The 8,887-nt window shown below is 36.2% G+C and overlaps 1 long non-coding RNA gene across 1 annotated transcript; it reads left to right on the forward strand.

The window, feature by feature from the left end:
* Positions 1-773: 773 nt before the first annotated feature.
* Positions 774-3,188, forward strand: LOC140181149 (uncharacterized). Its single transcript, XR_011875847.1, has 3 exons — positions 774-1,358; positions 1,531-1,605; positions 2,862-3,188. It is a non-coding gene; the product is annotated as an uncharacterized lncRNA (long non-coding RNA).
* Positions 3,189-8,887: the final 5,699 nt, after the last annotated feature.

Below are 8,887 nucleotides of genomic sequence, written 5' to 3' on the forward strand. Positions count from 1 at the left end.
TTAAATCTATAATAAAAGCCAAAGGTTAATCAATGTAAATATACATAAATTCACATTCAAAATATGGTAAAAATTAACGTGTCTAATATATATATATATATATATATATATTAAATGACAGAGGTCCTCCGTAACGTGTGCCCGTGGTCTCGCCAGTTACTGGTACCCATCAGTTTACACAGTAATCTTCGCTTCGCTGGCCACCAAACTACACTTGCCACGACACGCGACTGTTTACTTCCCATTGTTATCCGACGGTGATCTTTTTGAGATCCGGCGAGGACACTATGCAGATCTTCATCCTCCGAACCAACGAGTTGCGACAGATGCGCCATTCGAAGAGTAGGCAGCTTTGCAGTGTGATTCCGCGAGGGGATTGGCTGGGGGAACTTCCTGCAACTCTATTGATGGTCAGTGACGAAAATCGTAAACGTCCGCGCGATTTTAGTATGCGTCAAATGACGTCAACGGTGAAACTCCTTCCTTTCCAGCTCAACCCCATCGTCTCTGATTAATCGTAACGCAAAATCATTAACTTCAAATAATTCCATCTTAAAAATCGTTAACTAATTTTACATAAATCCAAATAGTTTTCAGATCTAATAAAACTAACCAATAACAAAATAAATTTGTAAAATAGCCCCTTTGACACAAGATATCTATAAACCAATCAAAGGAGGAAAGAAAAAAGATAATCTTTACTATTGGATTAAAAGAACGAGAGAGATCCGACGGACAACATCTAAAAACGCACCAATCAGTCAAAAATAAGTGCTATGCGCACTGGTGTGCCAAAGATCCACGGCACGTGGAATCCGTGCCCATGAAATTTTAGTTAGTGTTGCACTGCTTTTAATATATGTATTACACAACAATGCCTAACACTACTTTTTCTTTTCTTCCAAACACTGCCTTGAAAATCTTTGAAGAACCCTAACAAAGAGCTTATCGCCGGCGCTCGCCCTCTTCTGGCGTTCCCACCATCGGTGCTCCTTCCGTCTTCCCTGTATGCATTAAACCCCTAACCCTCCTTCGACGGTGACTCTCTCTGATAAGGCCTCCCTTGGCGCTCACTGTCCCTCACAAACCTTTTGTTGACGCTCGCTCCGCTGCTGTTCTCTTTGTCTGTGCTCTAATGTTGTAAACCCTAACCCACTTTTGGCGGTGATTCTCCCTGGCAAGGCATCCTTCCTCGATGCTCACTCTATCTTACAAATTCTCTGTCGACGCTCCCTCCGCCGTTGCTCTTTTCCGTTTCTGCAAATCCCTAACCTTCCGTCTTTTCTCTCTCGCAATACCTCCCCTGTTGCTGCAAACCCCTAACCCCTGTAGAGCATTTCCGCTATGCATTGGGGAAGGTTTGTTGTTCTAGCTAGTTTTTTTAATTCATTTTGTGAGTTGTCACAAAATTAAATAATTTGTTATTGATTGTTGTTGTAATTAAAAAAACTGTTATGGATATTTGTCATTATGCTTATCTTCAAAATCTCTGAATTTTTTGGTGTGTTCATTATTTTTCTTGCGACACAGTTACTGGCTTTGAGGATGTGACGTTTGTAACTTCTGTTCTTTCTAAGATATCAAAGTGGAGGAGAACAGGTGTTGGTGAGTTAAGCACATTATACAGAAATTTGAGCATAATATACTTTAGTTCTTTTATTTTACCATGTTACATAAGATGAGTTATTTAAATAATTCGTTATTGATTGTTGTAATTCAAAATACTGTTCTATTAGTTTTTAATAATCTGCTGGTTTGGTTTATTAAAAGTGGTAAATTTCCATTTACTTATGGATATATAAGGCCTGTTGTATATGCAATATGGTTTGGACTGGTCTTGCAATATGCATTTTTAATAATCTATTGTCATCTAGTCTAGGGGAATGCAATATGCATGATCCTGTAAATGGCTCTGCTGGTCTGGTCTTGTATTTAACAATTAAAAATTTGTTTGAGTTTTGCTGTTATGCTCCATTTATTTTTAATAAAGTTACTTATTAGTTATTAGTATTTACCTAAGTCTAAGTTTATTTTATTTCAGTCTTTTGATAGTTCTTTATTCATTTCCGTTGCCACCTCTCTTATTCTGCTGCTCCTATGAAACTTCTTTTCTGCCTTGCTGCCTTGCTGCTACTGTGGTACTAATTATCTGCTGCCAAATTGCTATTTCATTGCTGTTGCTACCTCTTATTTTGCTTCTGCTTTGCTGTTGTGGTACTTAATTAATTTGTTGCTGGATTGCTTTTAGTATAATTTAGTTTTGTAGAGAAATAAATCAAATAATATGGGGGATGTGTAAGGATAGATTATGTATTCAATTAAGTGAGGTGCCCATTTTCAAAGTTTGTTTCTGTCAAATGATGAAACTATAGCCCCTTGTTTCAACATGCTTTAGCTTGCGTTTTCTATCATTTTCTGCCTATTTGACAGGTCACGTTACCTGGAGTTAGACAACATATATATAATAGAATTCATCTTTAACACCCAAAAAGAATTACTTAGATAGAAAGAAAAAAAAATGTGTAGAGCACATTCCTTCAATGGCATTTAATGCACATTCCTTCTATTTATAGTTTTATACTCTTTATTCTATTATATCTATTTAAATCTTGTTAGAAATATAAAAGAGAAAATAATCATAAAATAAACATTAAAGTTTTTAATGATGCTAACTACTATCATAAATTAAGTTATTTCTATCATAAAAACATTCAAAAAAGTTTTTGGTTAGAAATTTCAAGTCACTAGATGAGGACAAGCTAGTAATGAAGAACTTTTCTTGTTTACCTTATTGTATAATTATAGCTTATATTACTTCTCAATTGGTTTGACTTAAAATTCTATTATTTTAATGGACTTAGGCACAATAAAGAAGAAAACTTGTGGCAAGACTATGTGTAAAAAGCTTCATCACTGATTTTAATGATTGACAAGAGGTGAAGTTTTTTCAAGGACAGCCTATAGGTCCAATCAAGGAGGTCGTATCTGACCTCAACCAAGTTTTGGGCACAACAGTTAGAAACACTCATTTTGTGACTTTGCTATATACTAGTTGGTATGGTGTGCCTGTAAAACTCAAAGAGAACATGTGGGAGTATGCCAATGTATGTAAATATGACATTATGGATAACTTTTTTATTCTTTGTGCTAACCTTTGACATTCTAAAGTATTGTGTTGGATAGCAAAAGTTCATTCTTCTAATAAGTTACGGCTGTGGGTAATGCGGGAATTTTGTCTTGCATGTAAAAATACTAGGGCGAAATAAAAAAGGAACATTTCTTGAAGTACAACACAGAGAAAAAAATAATAAAGAACTGACCATTGGAGAACCTTGAGGTTCAATTTTGCAAACTAATTTAGTATGGGAGTCTTCCAGCTATCAAGGTAATATTATATGTCTTTTGTATCTTCCTATGTACCATCAAGCATACTATTATTATTAGTTAGTTCATTCATTGGTTCTTTATGATGAGCAAAAACTGAAGCTCACGAATACCAGCAAGTGTACCGGATCACTCAAGTAATACCACGGTGAGTGGATATCATTCCCACGAGAATTAACAAATTAAGCGTGTAAATATCGAGTTGAACAACCAATTAGATCAATAAAACCTGGAATTGATGAATGTTGAGACTTGCTGAAAACTAGAAAAGCTTGAATGTTGGATTGCTTAAGGGCAGTGATCATGTGGTTGATTGAAAGAAAATATATAATAGAGAAGTCAAGGATTTTGGAGATGTTTAAGTCCTTAGATAAATCAGACTTTGTTTTCCTATTCTAAAGCATGGAGAGATTTTTTAACGATGAATCTTAATTAACCGATTTCTAATGTCTTGACTCCTCGGTTTCTCTTCAATTAACCAACCGCCAATGTCTTGGTCAATCAATTAATCAAAGAGGTTAAGTGCCAAATCCGATTCAATTCCTCATAAGATTCAAAAGTAGTTCTTAGGTCGGATTATATGTCACGTACCAAAGCTAGTCTTGTTCCGTTGGATCTTATGAGAAAACACAATTTTCAAAAGTTGTCCTAATCCAAATTATATGTCACGTATTCAAAACTAAGGTGATTGAAAATCATGTATTGTGTTGCAAACTTTAAAAACCACCATGTCTAGTCGATTCAAAAAGTCATCAAAGAGTTTTCAAGCATAATTCGGATATTAGTTTTGTCGAAGCAATAAAAAAATTCAAAACAGGATTAGCATGCCTGTCGACATTACTAATCCTTTAGGGATAAAGAACGAAACACTCAATCATAAAACAAATCAAAGTAATACTTTAAAACGAAAGAAAACTTTGATTAATAATTCATAGAATCATAAACAGATATCCTAATCCTTTGACATAAGGATTAGTTACTCATGGTGAATTGAAAACCAAATCAAAAGAATAGAAGAAGAAAGACACGTGAGGGATCTGAAGATCCTCCCCTCGAATGCCTTTTATTGAACAATGTTCAACTGTTTATATACTAGGTTTACCTAAAATTCAAATTCAAAAACTAAATCTTTATCTTATCTTTTAAGAAGAATAATATAACTAATAATAATAATAATAATAATAATAATAATAATAATAATAATAATAATAATAATAATTCAAATCCGAACCAAAACTAATTCAAATCAAATAATATCTTATAGAATCTTCCACAATCTTAACCAAAATTACATCTTCCAAGGGAGAATGAGCTTGCTTGGCGTGTAATTTGGGCTCTTGGGCATGCCACTTACTATCTGGGCATGCCACTTGCTGTCGGGGCATGTAACGCAGCCTCTCGGTACTCTTCAAAGGCGTTATACACCATGCCCATTTTTGCTGATTTTACGAGCTGAAAGTTGAGGATTGTTTGTAACTCAAACTGAACGTTCACTATGGACATATGCATATTATTTTGAAGCTCTGAATGTTAGCATTCTAACGCCACTAAAACCGCTTCATTAAGACCTCCCTAGCTCAAGTTATGATCACTTGAGTATGGAGAGGTTATGATTGACATCATTTATAAATTTACTTGTGAGGGTTTTGCTTCTCTAGGGCGTGGCACACCCCTCTTCAAGCATGGCACGCCCTTCTTTGATCTTCTCATGGGCGTGGCACGCCCCTCCACTTTGTTCTAAGGCATGGGACGCCTAGCTTCTCTTCCTCCAGGGCATGACATGCCCTGCACCAAGCGTTGCACGCCCCTGCTCCTTATTCGTGGCCATGACACACCCTTTCTTGTTCCCTTTGGGCGTGGCATGTCTTGTCTTGTATCTCCAAGGAACATTGCATGTTGCATGGCTTTGCATGCCATTCCAACTGGCTTGTTGCATGGCTTTGATCCTTACGTGCTTGGTTCTTTGCTTTTGATGCAATACTTGCCCCTTTGAACAAGCTTCCTTTGTTACTTAATTTCCCTTTCTTTTAACCATGTTTTCATGAAAACACTTACCTTAATAGCAAAAGATACTTAAAAGTAATGAGATTAGAAGATGAAACTGTAATTAAACCTTAGAAAATAAGAAATAAAAGCAAGAAAAATAGATTTTGTTCTTTTTAATGAATCTTAAAATGTTGGGAGTGAAGAATTCTTAAAAACTTAGGTTTGGATGGTATTGTGAGATTCGTCATTTAGGTTTTGATTGATCCTTGAATCACTTACTTTACACTTATAACTGAGAGAGAATTTCTATTTGTTAGCCCTAAGTGCTTTGTCTCAAGGCAGCTTTTGATAATAGACTTTCAATCGATAATCTTGGGTCAGTTGGCCTAAGTTACCGGGTGATAAAGCACCCATCGGATATAATTACTCAAGTCTCTCCTTGACACGGCTTCACCACAAGCATATAGCTAAAGATTTAATCCCAAAAACTGATGGCCAAAGCCTCTTTGGACTTCTAAATGTTTTGTCTCAAGGAGGCTCTTGATCGTGGGCTTTCGATCGATAATCCCAAGCTAGTTAGCCCAAATTATCGGGTGATGAAGCACCCCTCGGATCTAATCGCCCAAGCCTTTTCTTGGACAATAAACACCGCAGGCACATACTAGGCTCTTTGCCATTGATGCTTAGAACTTTATTAATCTTTGAATCTCTTTTGATATTTTGATATTTGATAAGTGAATATCTTATACCCTTTTTCATAGCATTTTCATAGTATTATTAGTTAAATTTTCTCAAGTTTTAGTATTTTTTAGTGCAAAATTCATCTTTCGGATGCTACATTGAGTTTTTGTGTTTTTTCTATGATTTTAGGAAAATTTTGAGCGAATTTGGCAAAGTCTTGTTCAGAGACGAAGAAAGGATAGCAGAAGCTGTCAATCCTGACCTCCGTGCACTCCAACGAGCATATTTTGAGCTACAGAGGTCCTATTGAATCAATCTTAATGGCGTTAAAAAGCTAACTTCTAGAGCTTTCCAGCAATATATAATAGTTTATACTTCTCATCCAGAATCACTGCCCAAAATTGGCGTTAAACGTCCACATCTGGAGTTCAACGCCCAAAGAGGAGCAAGGAAATAGCACGATCACCCCCTAATGGGCGTTCAACGCCCACTTCCCAAGTTGGACGCCAAGCCTTTACCGAAGCAAACACCAAAGCAGGCCCCAAAGTGGATTTTAGCACTCATTTGCTTATCTAGTATTACCTTTGTACTTTTTAAATTTTAAATTAACATCTTTTAAGGTTAGCATCTCCTATTTAAAGAGGAGATCACTAAGATTTACACGAGGACAGATTATTATTTTTTAGATCTTAGTTTTATTTTTGTAAATCATCAGCAACTAAACCTCCTGGTTAAGGTTAAGAGCTCTGCTTATCTCTATGGATTAATATCATTACTATTCTATTTTAATATATGTTTGATTCAGTTCTAAGGTGTGTTTTCAGTCTTCATCCAAATGAGACTAGATATGTCTCTTTTTCTACATGAGTTCCTATGATATTCGGAACAAGGTCACTTGAACTACAGCTTGAAAATACTCCTCCTAAATTGCAATTATCTGGGCTAATTGGGATATGTGACATATAATTGCGTTAGTTTTGGGTAAATAAGGTTTCTGTGGTGCTAAACTAGTTTTCTGAACTTCAGCCTCTGATCCGAAAGATCTGACCTTGTCTATGGTATTTTGAGTATGATTGGGGAAGATTAATTCGCTAGGGAAATAGGTTTTAATCACTTACAGTTTGTCATAGAATGAATCATTCATTATTAAAATAGTTGGTAAGAATTATTAATCCGGAAAGGTAAATATCTCCGAGACTTTAACTATTTTCCCATTACTGTTTCTACACCAATTCTTTACTGCCTTTTTTACTATTTGTTTTATGCGAATTCAACAACGACCACTCCTTTTCTATTTATCTGACTAAGTCCAGCAAGATAGCTATTGCTTGCTCAATCCAACAATCCTCGTGAGATCGACCCTCACTCACCTGAGATATTACTTGGACAACCCGGTGCACTTGCCGGTGAAGTTGTGCGAGTTCAATTTTTGAGCACCAAGTTTTTAGCGCCGTTGCCAGGGATTGTTCGTGATTGACAACTACCAGTTGTCTTGTTACTTAGATCAGGTACTTTTTACTGGTTTTTCTTTCAATCGTGTTTATTTTTTTTCAAAAATTCGTCTTAGTCATGTTTCATTTTTCTTTCGAATTTTGTGTCAAAATTTTAAGTTTGGTGTTTCTTGGTAGTTTTGGTCAATTATTTTTCTCTCTTAATTTTTGAAAATTGTTCCTGTTTACTCTCTTGAACTTTTGATTTCTATCTTGTTTTACCTTTTTCCTTCTTTCTTAGTGTTCGAATTTTTTGGTGTTCTCCCTTATTTGATTTCAAAATTTCTACGTTTGGTGTCTTTTAGTATTTTTCTCTCAATTTTTTCGAAATTAGTGTTATTTGATTTCAAAATTTTTAAGTTTGGTGTTTCTTTAGTGTTTTCTTTTTCTTTTTGAATTTCAAAATTTTCAAAACCCTTTCTTTTAACTTTTGAAATTTTAACTTAATCTTTTTAATTAATCTATTTTGTTTTATTCCTCTGCGGACATCTCACTGGGAAGCTCTCTAGGCTGTGGCATAGAGACTCCCACTCTTCTCTGTTTCTTGTCTGTTCAGGAACACTAGAAACACTATGGATCTCGATGGAGGTGCACAGGCCAGAAGAACCTTAGGTTCATATACATCTTCCACTCCCGACTTCTATGGAAGAAGCATTAGTGTGCCTCCCATAGGAGCGGACAACTTTGTGCTCAACCCAAAATTGATCACATTAGTACAAAAAAACTGTCAGTTTCATGGACACCCCCAAGAAGACCCACCAAATTCATCTGTGACTTCTTGCAAATCTGTGATACTGTAAGGACCAATGGAGTGGATCTTGACATTTACATGCTGCTGCTCTTCCCGTTTGTTGTGAGGGATCAGGCCAAGGACTGGTTGGATGATCAACCTAAAGAGAACCTGAACACCTGGAGTAAGGTGGCCAACAAGTTCCTGAACAGATATTTCCCCCCAACAAAGTTGATAAAACTACGAAAAGATATTCAAGCCTTCAAACAAGAGGAGGGCGAGTCTCTCTATGATGCTTGGGAGAGATACAAGTCAATGCTCAGGAAATGCCCCGTAGAGATGTTCACCCCTTGGATCAAGCTGGATATTTTCTATGACGGACTCCTTGATATAGCTCAAATGTTCCTGGATCATTCTACAGGTGACTTCCTACACATGATGAAAACACCTGAAAAAGCCCAGGAGCTCATTGAAATAGTGGCTAACAATCAACACTTATACACAGCAAAAAGACCCAAATCCAGAAGGAGCCTAAGGAGGAATCTGCCACAGATGTAATCCTAGCTCAGAATAAAGCAATGGCTGAAAGGTTAGACCTTCTGACAAGACAGTTAGA

Source organism: Arachis hypogaea, chromosome 18, assembly GCF_003086295.3.
Source record: "Arachis hypogaea cultivar Tifrunner chromosome 18, arahy.Tifrunner.gnm2.J5K5, whole genome shotgun sequence".
NCBI classification, from domain to species: Eukaryota; Viridiplantae; Streptophyta; class Magnoliopsida; order Fabales; family Fabaceae; genus Arachis; species Arachis hypogaea.